The 19719-nt window shown below is 42.6% G+C and overlaps 1 protein-coding gene across 3 annotated transcripts in view; it reads right to left on the minus strand.

The window, feature by feature from the left end:
* SGCD (sarcoglycan delta) overlaps positions 1-19719 on the minus strand; it is a 499695-nt gene that overhangs the window by 430197 nt on the left and 49779 nt on the right. Inside the window, exon 1 of one of the 3 annotated variants that reach the window (XM_074960240.1) lies at positions 9619-9683. The exons of the other annotated variants lie outside the window; for them this stretch is intronic. The gene's annotated coding sequence lies outside the window, so the exon portion shown is untranslated. Of the gene's footprint in view, positions 1-9618; positions 9684-19719 lie in introns of those variants that run through there. 3 annotated transcript variants of the gene reach the window in all.

The following is a 19719-nucleotide window of genomic DNA, read 5'->3' on the forward strand; positions in this document are numbered from 1 at the left end:
TAAGAGGGGAAAAGATTTGCCCCAGGTCATGCAGCAGGTTATTGACAGAACCAGGAATACAACCTTGGTCTCCTGAATACCAGTCCAGTGCTCTGTCCTTAGACCATACTGCCTCAATAGTCAGGCTGTCAGTTCCAAGGAGGCCAGCTCAGAATATTTGGGCATAACACTATGAAAAATTTTACTATTAACACCCACACATCATTTTTAAAACTATCAATACTCTATACATCTTTAAATGGAAGATGAGTAGAGAAAATAATGGTGTCTCTATTAGGTCAGAGGGCCAAGACCTTCTTAGATTTTATTAGTATCAGTTCTGTGCCTTACTTTTTTATTATTGTATTGTTCAATTTATCAGTACAATAGGTGGGAACGTGCACAGTAATTGTTCAGCCACTCCTGTGAAAGGACATCTATTCCAATCGCCCTGCTGATCCCATCCCTTGAGAAGCAGACTTTGGACCCAGCTGCTGGGTCTCCTGGTAAACAGGTCATCCTTAGGCATGGCCTCACCTTCCTGCTATTCAGTGAAATACACCACTTTCGGCTCCATTCCAGTGACTGGACTGCCTGCCTACAGACCCTTTCTGCTTCTATGTTTAAGAGGCCTGTAATATGCACAGAGAATTGAGAGAATTTGTTTGTTCTCTGTTCATCTGAGAGCCTCTTGAAGGAGCTTTGAACTGCTTGTTACCCCCCTGCCAGTTTATATAAGCTGTGGCCATGATGCTGTCTGACATTATTAAGATGTGATGTCTTGTAAAGGATTCCTAAACAGCTAGAAGAGCTAACTTGACAGCTCTGAGCCAGGAAAAAATTTATGCTGCATTTCTTCTCCTCCAGTCATTTGCCCTGTGCTGTCATGCAGCATAAGACAGCCATACTGGCATCTGTTATCAAACCCCTTGCGGGATTCTCCTACCAAAAAAAACCCCCAACACCTTAGTAGGAGAGTATGTGCTATCTATAGAGATAGCATGAGGATTCTGACCATGCTGTGCGGACAGCTCTCCCAGGTCTTCAGAAGGCATGTTTGTAAATAACGTATAATCTGGCCCAGGGTATTGTCTCAGCGCAAGAGAGCACAGTGCCTGGGAGATGAGATACACCCATCCCTAACTCTGGTAACTTCAGTAGAGCAGTCTCCATTTTTAAGAATCCTCTGAGAGAAGCACTCTTCCTAGGGCAGAACTCATTTTCTACTCCCAAGTGCCATTTAATCTGAGAGGGAATCATTTGGCTTTTATTTTATTTGACAATGAAGCTGCGTCTCTGTAGAAACAACAGCTCCCTTTCTTTCCTCTTAAACTAGACTTCTGAAAGATGTCCTTTCCAAAGGTCTCCTATAAAAAGAGTTAGAGAGGTACAATCGTGGCATCAGGAGCTCAGTAAAAACATTCAGAGCTGCAGAGATCCCAGTGGAAGAACGTAACTGGTGGCCCTCATTGTGGCAGGTGAACTGAATTTCAGGTGAAAAGGCCAATAGGACCAATGGAAGGTTTTCCATCCAAAAGCTTGAATTCCAGTTTCATCTACTTATCCTCTTTAGATTTTGTTCCCCTTATGCCTCTGGATTTCTTTGACACTACAAAAGCCCTAACGAGCAATTCTCTGATCTAATGAATTCTACATACAAAAGCGATAGGTTATTTTAGATTTTAGTGGAATCAAAAACACAGAAAAAACTGTCCATAACTCAATAGAAGAGACTGGGGGTGCGGTGGACTATTTCCTTTGTGTCATTCAAAACTTGTTCTTGATCTTCACAAACCTGGTGCAGTGGAATCTTATTCAAGCTTTTGTTTCCAACCTCCACATTTGCCAAAAAAATGATTAATTCCTGCCTCCAAAACTAAAATGTAGGTGTACTTTGTATACTTTTCCACTATGGCTGGTCAAATTTTTTGTCAAAATAATTTTTCTTGATGGAAAACTGTTTTCAACTAAATGTTTTTGTTGTTGTAGGTTGGCTGGTTGGGGGAGGGAGAGGTTTGGTGAAAAGTGCCAATTTCTGCAGCAATTTTTTATTTTTTTTTTTTTGTCAAAATATCAAATGCACAAAAACCGAAATATTTCAAAACTGTTCTCTCACTGGGCAACTCTTGGGAGTTGTGGCTCAGTTTCCTCGTGACCCCATCCCCCTCTCTCCATACATTGCACACACAGTACTAAAGTCCTGGTGTCAGCTCCCTGCTCCCAGTGAAGCTGCACTCAGGATTAATTTGGCTCAAAGACTGGTGTCATTCCTAATGCGGAGCATCCATGCACACACTATCTGATGATCGATGCGTATGTTGTGGTTTTTACATAGACTAAAGTAGCAAGCAGTTTATTGGTACCTCTGACTGCACAAAATCCTTGTGGACGTGGGGGAAATAGGGGAAGAGGGAGAATAAGATTTGCATAGAAAATTTAAATCAGAATGTGTTTTGGAGACTTCAACGAAATTTATTCAGGTTGCAATTTTATGATTGACATTGTGGATGTGCAATCAGTAGATTCTCCAATTATATACAATTATGCACTATAACGTCTCACAAATTCTAATAAAATAGTAATAACCGCAAACTAAACTGACCACTAGAAATCCCATGATGTAATTAAATGTCTAATGCCTTCACGATACAACTAGAAATTAAATTGTCTTGGTCTAAGAACAGCAATGCACAACAAAATTTGATCCATCACTTATATCTGAAGTAACTGTAAGGGGAACTTTTGCTTAATATGCAAGTCACAATCATATATTAAAGGGTCTTGTTTCATTGAGAGAAATATTTTAACCCATAAGAAATAAAGAGCTATTCTTTTTGTGCTTGTATGTTCAGTGGGATGAGGAGCCAATATAAGCCGAGAAGCATAGGCAAGCAGCCAAGTCAAGTCAGCTCTGAATGTGGAAGAATGTCAAGGATAAAAGAGAGGCAACAATTCCCCAAAGAGACAATATAATTCAGATAGGAATCTTTCCTAATCCTCGGGGAACACTAGTTCTGCATGAAAAATGGGACAGCAGATAATGTATTAGCTTCTGCAGGGACCCTTAGCCTCCACATCAAGAAAGGTTGCATGAAATGTGAAAAGCCATTTGGAACATTGCCTAAAAGCCTCCAGGCTTATCATCACTATAGTCACCACAATGAAATATTTTTCAAGCATCTCTATAGTTGAAGGTTAAATGCGGGTAGAGAGATTACACCACACTGGAGAAGGGGTATTATTAAAATCATCCATCATAATAGTTCAGTTTCCCCAAAATGAAAATTAAAGGAAAAAGCTGCACTGGAAGGTAACTGGTATCCATCACAATTTTGTTTCCAAATGGTGCCTGTGTCACAGAAGTAGTTGAAGATGCACTTTCACCCCACCACATACTAACTATGACATTATCCAAGCATAAATGTTACCCCGTCTTCCTTCCAGCCACCCCTGCCCCTTTCCTCCCCTCCAAGACCAATAAAGCCAAACTGTGTAAAGCAACACTTCACAATCCCAGAGATCCATTTAATGCAGTGGGTAACACTGATCTTAGTAGAACAATGAAAGCTTTGGCAAGGACCTTTTGCTAAGCAAAGCCACTCCCATCAAATCTGCCTAACTCAGAAGCAAAAATGGGAGGACAGGGACTAGGGTAGCCTGTATTAATAAACACACCAGTGCTTGAAACCAGTCCAGCCAAAGTCAAAGGACTCAGGTGCTGGATATCTGAGCAAAGGGATAGATCATTATAGAGAATTTGCCGTGTTGTAGCAGTGTTGGTTCCCGGATATGAAAGAGACAAGGTGGGTGAGGTCATATCTTTTATTGGACCCGTGTCTGTTGGTGGAAGAGACAAACTTTCGAGGTTCCGAGAGCTCTTCTTCAGGTCTGGAAAAAGTAATCAGAGCATCACAGCTAAATACAAGGTGGGACACATTGCTAAGCATAAGAGATTCACACATGGTGCCGGGGACCACTTAAAATGAGGTGGGCGATTAACACCTCTGCATTCATAGGACAAAGGAAAGTTAGAGGTTACAAATTGTTGCAATGAGCCACAAAACCAGTGTGTCTGTTGAGTCCATCATTTTTCAAGTCTAGCAAAGTTATGAATTTACCTCCCAGGCTCATCTTTTGAAGATGTTGGGGCAGGTTTCCTTTGAAGATGAGGCCTGAGAGGTCAAATTTGCAGTGATCGCTTCGTGAAAAGTGTTTGCCGACGGGTGGTAGGGTGTTTTTCGTCTTTTATCATTTTCCTGTGAAAAGTTAATTAGAAAGCATAGTGATTGTCTAGTTGCACTCACAAAGTTGTTGCTGTGGTATATCACATCCAGTGCACCAAATGCCACATGTTGTGATAGGCACATGCAGGACCCTTGGCTCTTGAAAGCTGTGTTGTAGGGGGTATTGCTCTTATAGCAGTGGAGATATGTCTGCAGGTTTTCCGTCTCTGTCATGTCAGGATCTGGTGCTGCTTTGGGTTGGTGTATCCTGATCTGTGGAGAGCTTGCTTCTGATGATGAGCTTGAAGAGCCGGAGTTGTTTGAAGGCCAGAAGAGAGGATTCAGGAAAGATTTCTTTCAGGATGTAGTTCCCCATCAATTGTAATTGTTTGATGGTACCCCATATGGATTCAGTGTGAGGCGGTAGGTGACAACTGGGGGTGTGCAGTCAGCAGGACTTCCCCCCCCCCCCACTGAAGCAGCTTCTTTTGGGTATTTGGGGTGGCCCGTGCGATGATGCAATCTACTTCTCTGGTGGAGGGTCCTTGTTTGGTGAAGGCATTAAAGCTGTGTATCCCAGACTCTCTCCTTAAAGCATATTCTGTGTTATCGTAGTGTCTGTCTGTAGATAACCAATTTCTTGCTGTGTTTGGGATGGTTACTGGATCTGTGAAAGCAGATGTGGTGAACGACGGGTTTCTTGAATATAGTAGTCTGTGAGAATGCAAGCTGATCATGGTTTCCAGGACGTTGATGTTGGTGCAGGAGTGTTCTAAATAGAGTTTGATGGAAGTGCAGGGGAGGAGGGGTTTGAAGTTGTGGTGGAAATCTATGAGGAAATTTAGGTCATCTGGCCAGAGGATGAAAAACATCATTGATGGACGTATCTCAGGTATATCATTGGTTTCATGGTCCATTTTTCCAGAAATTCTTCCTTGAGGTGGCCCATGAGGAGGCTGGCTTACTGGGGAGCCATCCTAGTACTCATGGCTGTTCTCATGGTTTGGATAAAGTGTTTGTTGCTAAAGGTAAAGTTATTATGGACAAAGATGAAATGGATGAGTTTGCTGGATATCTGAATGTTGTCTATTGTCCTGTAAATATTTGATGCAGGCAGTAATATCATCATGGGGAGAGATGTTGGTGTATAGCAGGGATTCTCAAACTGGGGGTTGTGACCCCTCAGGGGGTTGCGAGGTTATTACATGGGGGGTCGCAAGCTGTCAGCCTCCACCCCCAAGCCCCGCTTCGCCCTCAGCATTTATAATAGTGTTAAATATAAAAAATGTGCTTTTAATTTATAAGGGGGGCGGGGGTCGCACTCATAGGCTATATCTGGGATTTTAAGCTGCAAGCAAGTGCAGCTTGCCCTCAAGAATCCCTGCCAACTTCCTAAAACAACATTTAGGGTGAGAATTTGCTACTCATATCCAATTTCTGTAGTATATTAAGCTTAGATTGTGTTTTTGTTTTTATTTCCTATGTAATCTGCTTTGATCTGTTTACTATCCCTTATAATTGCTTAAAATCTACCTTTTGTAGTTAATAAACTTATTTTTGTTTTGTCTACAACCAGTGTGTGGAAATCATAACTGGGGGCAGAAAGCTGTTACATATCTTCCTCCACATTGAGGGACAGGCAAATTTCATGAGTTTGTGCTGTACAATTCTCTGTGCAGCACAAGACAGTATAATTTTGGGTCCACCCTCTGGGGTGGGGAGGGGTGCACCTGTGAAGCTGATTAGTGCCCTAACTGTATAGCCTTCCCATGCAGGGGCTTGCCAGAAAGTTTGTCTGCATGTTATTACAGCTGGGTGTGTCCCCTACCTGCGTGCTGGTGAAATTGTGAGACCAGGAACATGTCTGCAGCTTGTCACATCATTACAGGGTGAGTGGGAGCCCAGGCTGGTAGGCTGGGGGGCTCAGTGGTACCCCAGTTCCAGGTGGCACCCCAAGGGAGGGGGTGTGAACCCACCACAGCCTGCTCCCAAAATTTCACATTTGCAGAGCACTAGTGCGCAGCAGAGCATGTTTTGTCACCAGCTGTTTTGATTTTGACAAGAGTTCCAAAAAAATATTGGCTTTTTCCTTCCTAGCATTGGTCCATCCCATTGCAAAATAGGGGAAGGGAAGTCAGAACGCCTTGATTCCACTCTGAACCTTGCCTCTGACTCACTGTGGATACTTCGGGGGATCAGATTCTGTCACTCTGCACAGTACCTTACTCCTCAAGCAGTCCCACTGAAATGAATGCAACTACAAAAGCAATAAGGTGCTACTCAGTGTAAGGGTGGCAGAATCCAGCCTATAAGCTCTCACTGGCTCAGTTTAGCAACTGTGAAATGGTTATGCCAACATTCACAGCTCCATAGTGCCTGTCTCACAGTGTTGAGAGACTTTAGCAATCAAGGGGAGCTCTTCAGAAGTTCCTAAGGGATTCAGGAGCATAAGCCCCACTGAAACAAACACTTATGCTCCTAAATCCCCTAAGTGATTTTGAAAATCTCCAATATTGTAAAACACTCTGAGACTCTTAAAGTGTTGTGCAGTATATGTACAAAGTATTATTATTACTCCACTATCATTGCTATGGCTGGTTTCAAGATTATTCCTGCGACCAGGAAAGTACCTATCAAAAGTAAGAAAAAAACAAAGTAGTCAACTAGCTCATCTCTTAGGAAGAGCTAATCTTGATTTGTTTAATTAGAAAAACCTTTAACTGACGTCACACCTGTACTTGTTGAGCTCAGTCATGCCTTCCCTTACATATATGCAGGTCACCGTTGCCCAGACGACACCGCATTTTTAGCGTGCTAGCTTGATTAGAGGTAACGTGAGTATGTCTGCGCGAGCTGGGAATCACGCCCCTAGCTAAAAGTACAGATGTAGCCTACCATGATGGTGAGCTTGGGTCTTTAGGGAGTAGTTTCCCAGTCAGGAAAGTCTAGGTGACTTAAGTGATGCCATAATGTCATGGAAACCATGTTTTTTTCATTATTTTATAGCCACTCATCTTGACTGCTGAATTGGAATTAATTTGCAAACTGGATACAATTAACTTAGGCTTGAATAAAGACTGGGAGTGGATGGGTCATTACAAAAAGTAAAACTATTTCCCCATGTTTATTCCCCCCCCTCCCCCCCACTGTTCCTCAGACGTTCTTGTCAACTGCTGGAAATGGCCCACCTTGATTATCACTACATAAGTTCCCCCCTGCCCCGGCTCTCCTGCTGGTAATAGCTCACCTTACCTGATCACTCTCATTACAGTGTGTATGGTAACACCCATTGTTTCATGTTCTCTGTGTATATAAATCTCCCCTCTCTATTTTCCACTGAATGCATCCGATGAAGTGAGCTGTACCTCACGAAAGCTTGTGCTCAAATAAATTTGTTAGTCTCTAAGGTGCCACAAGTCCTCCTTTTCTTTGTACAGCAATCCTCACTGCTGGTGTCAGATACCATAAGAACGGCCATACTGGGTCATACCAAAGGTCCATCCAGCTCAGTATCCTGTCTACCGACAGTGACCAATGCCAGGTGCCCCAGAGGGAGTGAACCTAACAGGTAATGATCTAGTGATCTCTCTCCTGCCATCCATCACCACCCTCTGACATACAGAGGCTAGGGACACCAATACTTACCCATCCTGGCTAATAGCCATTAATGGACTTAACCTCCATGAATGTATCCAGTTCTCTTTTAAACCCTGTTATAGTCCTAGCCTTCACAACCTCCTCAGGCAAGGAGTTCCACAGGTTGACTGTGCGCTGAGTGAAGAAGAACTTCCTTTTGTTTGTTTTAAACCTGCTACCCATCAATTTCATTTGGTGGCCCCTAGTTCTTATATTATGGGAACAAGTAAACAACTTTTCCTTATTCACTTTCTCCACAACACTCATGATTTTATAGACCTCTATCATATCCCCCCTTAGTCTCCTCTTTTCCAAGCTGAAAAGTCCTAGCCTCTTTAATCTCTCCTCATATGGGACCCGTTCCAAACCCTTAATCATTTTGTTGCCCTTCTCTGAACCTTTTCTAATGCCAGTATATCTTTTTTGAGATGAGGAGACCACATCTGTATGCAGTATTCAATATGTGGGCGTACCATGGATTTATATAAGGGCAATAAAATACTCTCCATCTTATTCTCTATCCCTTTTTTAATTATTCCCAACATCCTGTTTGCTTTTTTGACTGCCACTGCACACTGTGTGGACGTCTTCAGAGAACTATCCACGATGACTCCAAGATTAGTTGTAGCTAAATTAGCCCCCATCATATTGAATGTGTAGTTGGGGTTATTTTTTCCAATGTGCATTACTTTACATTTATCCACATTAAATTTCATTTGCCATTTTGTTGCCCAGTCACTTAGTTTTGTGAGACCTTTCTGAAGTTCTTCACAGTCTGCTTTGGTCTTAACTATCTTGAGCAGTTTAGTATTATCTGCAAACTTTGCCACCTCGCTGTTTACCCCTTTCTCCAAATCATTTGCCAGGATCACCTCTCGAGCCCTTCTTAAATATCGGCGTCATATTAGCTGCCTTCCAGTCATTGGGTACAGTAGCTGATTTAAAGGACAGGTTACAAACCATAGTTAATAGTTCTGCAATTTCACATTTGAGTTCTTTCAGAACTCTTGGGTGAATGCCATCTGGTCCCGGTGACTTGTTACTGTTAAGTTTCTCAATTAATTCCAAAATCTCCTCTAGTGTCACTTCAGTCTGTGACAATTCCTCAGATTTGTCAGCTACAAAAGACCGCTCAGGTTTGGGAATCTCCCTAACATCCTCAGTCGTGAAGACTGAAGCAAAGAATTCATTTAGTTTCTCCGCAATGACTTTATCGTCTTGAAGTGCTCCTTTTGTATCTGGATCATCCAGGGCCCCACTGTTGTTTAGCAGGCTTCCTGCTTCTGATGTACTTAAAAAACATTTTGTTATTACCTTTTGAATTTTTGGCTAGCTGTTCTTCAAACTCCTTTTTGGCAATTCTTATTACATTTTTACATTTAATTTGGCAGTGTTTACGCTCCTTTCTATTTACCTCACTAGGATGTGACTTCCACTTTTTAAAAGATGCCTTTTTATCTCTCACTGCTTCTTTTACATGGTTGTTAAGCCACGGCGGCTCTTTTTTAGTTCTTTTACTGTGTTTTTTAATTTGGGTTATACATTTAAGTTGAGCCTCTATTATGGTGTCTTTGAAAAATCTCCATGCAACTTGCAGGGATTTCACTCTAGTCACTGGACCTTTTAATTTCTGTTTAACGAACCTCCTCATTTTTGCATAGTTCCCCTTTCTGAAATTAAATGCCACAGTGCTGGGCTGTTGAGGTGTTCTTCCCATCACAGGAATGTTAAATGTTATTATATTATGGTCACTATTTCCAAGCAGTCCTATTATAGTTACCTCCTGGACCAGATCCTGCGCTCCACTCAGGACTAGATCGAGAGTTGCCTCTCCCCTGGGGGGTTCCTGTACCAGCTGCTCCAAGAAGCAGAATATAAGAATCCAGAGCAGCCTCAGCATCTTCTGCATAAAAAGATTCTATGATTAACTTTAATAACATCAATTGTTCGCCATGCTCAGTATTCAGACTCATTCATCAGTTAGTAATAGTATTTCTAACTGAACAGAAAATGTGTTCTGAATACGCACTGGGAAGAGGACAGTTCAAACACTTGACAGCAGCTACAGTCAAGGCAGGCTATTCTTTTCCTTTCAGAAGCAGAGGTGCAATGATTTCAGTAGAATTCTGCAAAGGAAGAAGTTAACAAGATTACAGTAATGGACTTTTATGACAACTGTAATTCCATATTTCTCAGCTTTGCCCTGCAATTAAGAGGATGATACATAGAAATATCTGAAGATGCAAGGGACAGGAAAGAAGAGCTGATTCTTAATTCATCTTCTCTTTTCATGTGCTGCATTCACTGAGTTATCAGATTAGGAGCTTCTTCCATTACCATTCTCTATATATTTTGAAATTGCCACCATTAGAAAGTATGACTTGAATGTTATTTTTAAACCCTGAATCAAGTAAGAGTGTTATTGCGGGGGGTCTCTCCTTATTTAAAATCTTATGGAGAAAAAGCATTCCTTACGGGCCTGTGACAACTGAATGAACCAGCGTTCATTGTGCTCATAGGACGTGCGAGAGAAGAAATGAAAGCTTGGAATGTGTTCTCGCATTTTCAGCTTAACACTTCTCTCTCCACGACTGGTGTCATGTATATCTAGTCACTGATATCAAGGTTAAAATATTAAACCAATTAAAGAGGCCCGATTCTTCACTTCATTACACTGGTATAACTCCAGTGAAGTCAATTGGCCAGATTCTCCACGGCACCCAGCTTCTGCTAAGCGCTGTTGAAAAAGGAAGCCAGTTACAGCTCCCTGATCCTTGGGGCAGTTCTGCCCAGCCCTCATGTCAGTTAGAGCAACTATGAGGTTCTCTAATTTGCTTTGGCTGGTTGTGGTCCCCAATTCCACACCCTGGGCTTGAAATCTCCACCAGGGGAGATTTGCAGCTTTCTGCTCCATGTGTGCTGCTCGGTGGCACAGAGGGAGCAGGGTAGACAGCTGAAACTTGTTATACCAAGTTTAGAGGCCACTCAAGCACTGGGCTTAAGAGTCCACTGAAAACTGAAGATTAGGGATTTTACATTCTGCTTAGTAGAAAAAAAATCCAAATGAACCAACGGGGTGAAAATGGAGCAGAGAAGAGTGTGCAGTGTGGGACTAATACAGAGAGACTGTGAAAAGAGGAAGAGAAAAAGATAACTAATGTACAGGTGAATACAGTGTATATGCAATGTACACCATACACTTGTGCTAGCCTAGCTTATATTTTGTAGGGGCTGGTTCTCCTATTCCTGAATAGGCTTCCTTTTAGCTCAAAACATATGGAATAATTCTGGGAAAAACAGTAACGCAGGCTTAAAATTACCAGGGGGGTTAGGTTTCAGAGTAACAGCTGTGTTAGTCTGTATTCGCAAAAAGAAAAGGAGTACTTGTGGCACCTTAGAGACTAACCAATTTATTTGAGCATAAGCTTTCGTGAGCTACAGCTCACTTCATCGGATGCATACTGTGGAAAGCACAGATGATCTTTTTATATACAAAGCATGAAAAAATACCTCCTCCCACCCCACTCTCCTTCTGCTAATAGCTTATCTAAAGTGATCACTCTCCTTACAATGTGTATGATAATCAAGTTGGGCTATTTCCAGCACAAATCCAGGTTTTCTCACCTCCCCCCCCCACACACACACAAACCCACTCTCTTGCTGGGGGGTTAGGGGGATGAGCTAGATTTATTCATCTAACAAACAGTACAACAATTCTTTCACCCTGGTCTTTGGGTACCTATTCTGAGTATTGCTTTGAAGACCTATATGTAGAACAGGTTTCAGAGTAACAGCCGTGTTAGTCTGTATTCGCAAAAAGAAAAGGAGGACTTGTGGCACCTTAGAGACTAACCAATTTATTTGAGCATAATTTATTTGATGCATCCGATGAAGTGAGCTGTAGCTCACGAAAGCTTATGCTCGAATAAATTGGTTAGTCTCTAAGGTGCCACAAGTCCTCCTTTTCTTTTTATATGTAGAACAGGATGTCACAATGTAAGCACTCAACTTCTCTTGATGCTGATGAGGCGAGGGGAACTGAGAGAAAGGCGAAAGCTAAGACATATTGTCTTAGGGAGCTCAGAACTGGCCAGAGACAGCAAATTCAGTAAAGAACAAAGTTCCAACCTTCAGTTTTTATTCCTTGGGGAGAGGAGGGAACACGACAACTGTTTAAAATAAGTTATAAATTTCCGCCGCCACGTTTAAAAATAAGCACATAAACAATGGAAGCAGATGAAGCTCTGTTCAGTTTCTCATTACTGTCATTTTGATGAGCCAAATCTCTGGGAAACTATCTTCAGCTCCAGTTTATTATTCTTTCTCTGGATGGTGGGGAGGAAGGAGGTCCCACAATGGCTTCAGCCACATGCAACCCAAGCAACCTTTGTAAAAACCAGCCAGGATCAGGCAAAGAACAGAGTCAGAACTCTGACAAAAATCCAAGCAGAAACACTGACTATGCCAGAACAGCAAGTGAAGGGAGAAAACTTTCCTCCAAAGTGATATTTTAATTTAGAAAGGAACCTTCACTAATCCCCAAGAGCCTTTATTATCATCTGTGTAGCAAAAAGGACTGCAGTTGGTCTACATAAAGCATTAGCTTCCTATGGGGCATTTTAGACTTTAAATGATGAAGGACCAGACTTAAACCAAAAGTCAGCTGGAACTCTGCTCTTACCTTAAATTTGATTTAAGCACACCATAAGGCAGGAAATGAAAGTGCAGAAATAACAGAAAGTCTTCAGTGGAACTATAGTGTATTAGTTATTCTCCTAGGCGAGGTACTAAACTGGAATAGATTTATGTGCCAGATTTCCCTCCTGCTGTATTGTCAAATCCCTGCGGTCACTAGCTGGCAAATACATTCCTTCCCTGACCAACAGCAGAGACACTGATAGACACAGCAGTTACACCTTCCTCGAGTAGAAAACATAATATGTATGGTGATGCTGTCTAGCTGAAAGGAGGCTAAGCATAAATGCGTATGACACTGGACATAGCTGACCTCACTCACAACATTCAAGGCTGCTTTGCCACGCCGTCCACAATGTATTCTTCAGCGTATTCACAGTGTTACCAATAAAATACCAGCGAGAGCAAATTCACTAAGCGAAATGAACTGAGAAGCAGATCTGAGGGCAATCTGGAAAAACAGTGAACTCTCAGAGGCTATTACTCATTATTAAATGACAGGAAGAGGCTCCTACCACACGCCTCTCATCTTCTCCACCCCACACTATGAACAGAGTATTTTGCCTGAAATGCCGAGTGATACCGATCATCAACTGAATACCAGGGGTGCAGGGAAGCAATAAGACTTGACATGACTTTGTGTTGGTTACTAGTAACTTTTTCACCACCATCAAGCACAGGACATTGTGCTCAGGAGTAGCACACCTCTTGGAGAGCGACGATCACAAACATTTTAGAAGAGTTTGTTGAAATAAACCTCCTCCTAATATGAGCAGGAGTTCCCTGAAGCCTTGAAGAGCAGAAGGTTCTTACAGGCCTTGTGATACTGAAGGATCCAGACAGACATTTCAGAACATCTCTTTAGAGCTGCGAGTGTGAGAGCTGCACCCATAATCTAAAGCTTTTACAACTTCAACATTTTCACCAACTCGGCCACAATCTAGACAGTAACATATACTGGCTGGGTCTGAGGTGTCTTGCACAGAACTGCAGCCCCATGGGTGACATAGTGGCTAACCAATGAAAGCTGCATACCTCACTTACGGCTTATTGCCTTGCCTTCGGCGCTGTGCAGTTCTTGGAGTGTTCGGACACTTTGACTCCTCCACGTGTTTGCTGGAATGCCAAGCGGCTTGCTCCCATTTCAGGCTGTCCCTGCCAAATCATGACATTCTGACTCAGTACCCAACCCTGTTCCCATTGACACTGAGAGGCATTCTGCCCCGAACTAGGCCCTTGGTAGTTACTTAGGAGTCAATCCCGCCCAGTGCCGGCCCAGCATTCAGGCGAGATGCTGAGTGCGTTCCACTCCAGAAGCGGTGCTCACTCAGCACTTCGCATGACTGAGTCCTTATTGAAGTCACTGGGAGATCAGCCTCAGTAAAGTCATTGTGAATTTTGGCAGCAGAGCATTGTGAGCTGTTCAGGATTTGGCCCATTAAGGATGCTTTGCATTTACAGCATATCGTGCCTATAAACAAACCAGCCTGTAATCTCCAGTCAATGCATGTAGTTTATATGCCTTTGTACCTATGCTATATAGGTATACAGTAGAACCTCAGAGTTATGAACACCTTGGGAATAAAAACCGTTAGTCACTCTGAAATGTTTGTAACTCTGAACAAAATGTTGCGGTTGTTCTTTCAAAAGTCTGCAACTGCACATTGATTTAACACAGCTCTGAAACTTAAGTTAAATGAAACAAGCACAGAAACAGTTTCCTTACGGCATCCAATCTTTTTTTTAAACTTTCCCTTTTTTTTTTTTTTAGTAGTTTATGTTTAACACAGTACTGCACTGTGTTTGTTTGGTTTTGGGTTTTTTTTGGTCTTTGCTGCTGCCTGATTACATACTTCCGGTTCCAAATGAGGTGGATGGTTGACCCGTCAGTTTGTAACTCTGCTGTTCATAACTCAGAGGTTCTACTGTAACTTCATATCACCAATGGGACTCAGTTTTCTAAGGGTTTGTCTACACTTACTGGGGGGTCGACGTGCAGCAATTGATGCATTGGCAGTTGATTTAGCGGGTCTAGACCTGCTAAATCGACCGCAGATCACTCTTCCGTTGACTCCTGTAGTCCACCAGTTCGAGAAGAGTAAGGGGAGTTGACGGGAAAGCGACATTGCATAGTGTGGACCCCGCAGTAAGTAGATCCAAGCTACATAGACTTGGGTTACACTATTCATGTAACTCATATTGCATAGCTTAGATCGACTTTTCCCTGTAGCATAGACAAGGCCTGAATCATGCCTCACCGTATACCCTTGTCACCTCTCGTTCGAATGTTTACCCACCTATGTGAAGCCAGCACACATCAGCAATGATCACATGGTGTGGAATGCTAACAGAGAGTTAAATGGTATGATACCGTCCCTTCATCACAAACCAATTAGGAATAAACCCATATCCAGTCAATTTGACATGCCCAAACCACCTTGCTAGCACTGCTTTCCATTAGTTGCATGGGAAACCTTAAAGAAACATTTTGAGTGCACAAATTATAATTCATTGGGTTTTCGTCAAGCCAGGAGGTTGGCAATCAAAATGATAATCCAAAATAAATGAGGAGACACAAGCTGAGTGGTATGGCTGTGTGTGTGTGCCCCATCACATTCTACCTTCTCTCTTATTTTCATCACCTAGGGTAGTGAGCATGACTAATCTGGCAGGGATTATTCCCTTCTGTTACTCAGTTGCCAGTCAATTAAATCAAGCTGTTTAAGGCTTAGTGTAAAAATCAGTTTATGTAAAGAAAAAAAGATTACCTGGTAATTCAAGGTGTGTAATTCTGACCCACTAGTCTAAACTAATGGATTTCCCCCCTGGACCCACTACACAAACAAATCCATCAACAGCCACAGATTTTTGGCAGGGATCCCTCCCCTTCCATTATTTCACAGCCCTCTCTTTCCTAGTCAGGAGCTTCCACAGCTCATCCAACAACTAAAATGCACTTACGATTTTCAAAAGTGCTCAGTACCCAATATGCTGAACATAAAAAACAACAATCTAGCCTTTTATTTGGACCCAGCTGTGGGTGCAGAGCTATGCTTAAAGTTCTGACCGAGGTTTACAAAATCTGCTTCTATCCAGGAGGTGATTAGGGTCTAAGGACAAAACAGATAATTTGCTGTCCTCGTATCACTGTCAGTGCTCCAGCCAATACAGCTATTTAAGGCATCTCTATCGCTGTAGTATGTAAGATCTGTGGTATCTAACAGCTGTGTGTCAGGCATATGAGCAAAATCTCTGGTCCCACACATGAAGCAGAGCTCTATACCCAGACGATGCCCACTCATCCATATGCCTCTTTAGGTAGCTAGACACTTACGAGGGCAAGGGCACAATATGTGACTCATTTCTTCAGAGTCAGTGAGTCAGTTTCAGTTCCACAGTGACTTTGCCAAAAGGCTGCATGCAGGCTGTACATTCAGGACACAGTTTCTCTCTCTCGCCACCCCCTTTCCTGTCTCCCTAAATATCTGCATGGCTTCCCAAAACAGACAAAGGAGTCCCTAGCAATTTAGCACCTCTTTGTACTATAATTTTGCAATATTCATGACTGTGCAAATGTGATCAGGTGTAAGGAGGCATGTGGTGCCAATGCCTAACCGCTGGCACAAGGGCAGGGCCTTCTGCAGAAGAGATGGCATTTACAGTGTTGAGCTATCTAAACCCATCGCTGCTTGACACACATGCTATAGGGAAATTTCCTACCAATTTAAAGGAGGCACCATGCCATTTGAACCGGCAGACATGAGGCTAGCTATATAAAAAGCCGTGGATGTGCATCACTTGTACATGTTAAGGATAGGATTCTAAGGCAACAACTTCCAGACAGCTCTACCTTCCTGTGGGGATGAGTAACATCTGGTGAGAAGAGAGATCAAAAATATCCAGATGTGGTAGGCTTTTTTTTTTGGGGGGGGGGGGGAGGGTGCATGCAAATGACACATATTTCCTATGCTGCACCTCCAAGAGCAGGTTCCTAAACACCTGTATTACACTTCAGAGCCAGCCATTAAAGAAAAAAGGAAACATTGTTCAGAATGCAAATGCCCTATGCAGAAGAAACTTCCCCCCCCTATAACCAGTCACGTCACACAGTCATATTTAATCCAGCGTAGAAAATCTGGCAGCAGAATCTGCTGCCGATTGTTCTTTCCAGAAACTGATAATGTGTTTTTATACTGTTTAAGAATCCAGTCTTAGTTAGGCCGGTAAGTAGGAAAGTGCACCTTTAAATAAAACGATTTATTGCCAATTCCTAGGGACTCACAGGCGAACACTGAACAGAGTTTATCACAGAAATGCAGACAGTAAAGGGGAATTACTCAGAAAAATCCTTCTTTCCCACAAGTCACATGATGGATACTTTTTAAACCAAATCTTGTTATTTATTTTTTTAAATGAAAAAGCTTTCAAATATGCACAAGGGGAGCACATTAACCCTAGATCATGCTTCATATATACCTTTTGTACACATTTACTTAACCCACAAGTCAGCTATTGGCCAAGCACTGCAAACGAGTCAGCTTTTAATGCTATGTATTATTTAAGGTAATAATGCTTTTATCTCCAAAGACAAAACGCTGCCTTAAATGTACAGTTTCAACCAAGGGGTGAAACGAGACAGAATGAGCTAGGATTCTGAGAAGAGCCCAATACAACATTAACATTCATAATGGGTGTTCTAGGGCAGTTATAGTCAGAGTGCCTGAGTCGTCATCCTTCTTCATCTGGGCAAAAAAATAAAAATGAAGCCATGCTTGCTCTAGGTTAAGTCTTTAATTAAGCAATAATTCTTGACAAATCATTGCTACAAGCAATGAATGACTAGTTTGTTAGCTAATGTGACACTCGCATTATTAAAGACCGTAGCTGCTCCATCATTCCCTAAAGCCCCTTCTCAAGGCAAGATAACCTATTTCAAGAGGGTCACTAACACTAGGAGTGTTTTCTTTCAGCGGGAAAACGAGGAGTGGTTATTTAAAGTAAAATCCCAAATGTGGGCATGATAAAATTCCAGGGGTTTGACCACCCGAAGTCAGTGGTTCTCCAGCTTCTCCATATTGGAGCCCCTTCTTATTTAGTAATATGGGAAAGTGCTGTGTTAACTTAGATGGAATATATGGGCCAGAGATGTTAATACAACCCACTCACTGTTCAACATTTTAAATGCTGTCAAACAAGGTTTGGGATTCTGTATGTAGAGACCTCAGCCTGGCTTAGTACCCTGGTAAATCAAAATCCTTTTCACTTTTATCAAGATGAAGAAAAGAAGGAAATACAGTTAAAGCATTTGAAACGTAAAGTGTTAAATAAGGCTTTCACTTGAACCATATCTCTTGGTCCCTTTAGCTGGAGAGAGTTTTTAAGAGGAAAAAGCCTCTTATTTGACAGTCTCTTAGATAGTAGCAAAGATGGTAATAACCAACCTTTTGGGGGAAAACAGAAGTTAGTTGAGATGGGATGGAGGTGTCATTGCCGCACTTGTTAAAGTCAGATCCCATTTCATCCCAGGTGGTATTTGGGATTCAGCTGCAGTGGGCAGAGGTAGCAATGTCATCTAATTCCCCCGCTCTGGGCTAGTCTGGTCAGGACATCTCCCAGGATTCGGATGAAAGCCTAAGGTCCCAGGAAATCCTGGGGGTGGCAGCCATAGTGGTGAAGCTTGCTCCAGGAGCCTCCACCAGTTATTTCCCCCACTGAAGTCTCTTTCTTTAAGGACCCAAAAGTGGAGTGACAGGTGGAATAACCTGTCCTCATTATTTTGTCCACCAATTAGGCCTAGTTTCTGACACCGCAATTTTGTTTCATTAGTTTCCAGACCCACATTTTCTTGTTCGCCTAGCATGATCTCAACAATACCCTTGAGTTAGAGCCCTACCAAATTCACGGCCGTGAAAAACGCATCATGGACCGTGAAAGCTGGTCTCCTGCATGAAATCTGGTCTTTTGTATACGTATGCCCTCTGCTATACAGATTTCACGGGGGAGATCAGCATTTCTCAAACTGGGGGTACCGACCCAAAAGGGGATTGGGGGGGAGGTCGCAAGGTTATTGTAGGGGAGGGGTTAAGGTAATACCACCCATACTTCTGCACTGCCTTCAGAGCTGGGTGGCCGGAGAGTGGTGACTGCTGGCAAAGGGCCCAGCTCGAAAGGCAGCTCAGAAGCCAGGGTGGCAATACCACGACCCCTCCACCGCCCTCTTTTGGATCAGGACCCCTACAGTTACAACACCGTGAAAGTTCAGATTTAAATATCTGAAATCATGAAATTTACCATTTTTAAAATCCTGTGACCATGAACTTGACCAGAATGGACTGTGAATTTGGTAGGGCCCTATCCTATCCATAGGGTTTTTTGTTTGGACTAATTCTGCTTTTCTTGCACCTGTTTAGAACATTCTTCATTTAAAATAACTAGGGCTCTACCAAATTCATGGTCCGTTTTTGTAAATTTCACTATCATGGCATTTTAAAAATCTTGAATTTCACAATTTCAGATATTTAAAATCTTAAATTTCAGTGTTGTAACAAAACATAAATATGTATTTAGAAATGACAAAATATAAACATATAAAGCCCGTAAGAGTCAGCGTTTCTCAAATTTGGGGTCCCGACCCAAAGGGGGCTCACAAGGCTATTGTAGGGGGGTCATGGTATTGCCACGCTTACCTCTGCGCTGCCTTCAGAGCTGGATGGCCAGAGAGCTGCTGGCCACGTGCCCAGCTCTGAAGGCAGCACTGCCACCAGGAGCAGCTCAGAAGGGTGGCGATACTGTGACCCCTCCCACAATAGTCTTGCGACCCCCTTTTGGGTCGGGACCCCCAGTTTGAGAAACACTGGGTACTTTTGTATACTTTTACCCTATAGTATAGGGTACTTTTATATAGCATAGGGTAAAAGTACACAAAAGACCAGATTTCGTGGTCCGTGACGTGTTTTTCATGACTGTGAATTTGGTAGGGCCTAAAAATAACTTGACCTACTTTCTCTAGTTAATTCCCAAGCAGGCAAAGAGTGATAGGCTCAACTGTCACAAACAGAGGGCAGGGTGAATAATGACCTCCTGACCCCAGGGTAATACCAGGGTGGTTGTGACCCCCAGGTTGAGAACCATTGCCCTAGGTTATTCATCTCTTCCACCCCATGTTCTCAGCACGGCCTGTGCACTA

This window comes from Natator depressus, chromosome 8, assembly GCF_965152275.1.
Source record: "Natator depressus isolate rNatDep1 chromosome 8, rNatDep2.hap1, whole genome shotgun sequence".
Lineage (NCBI taxonomy): Eukaryota > Metazoa > Chordata > Testudines > Cheloniidae > Natator > Natator depressus.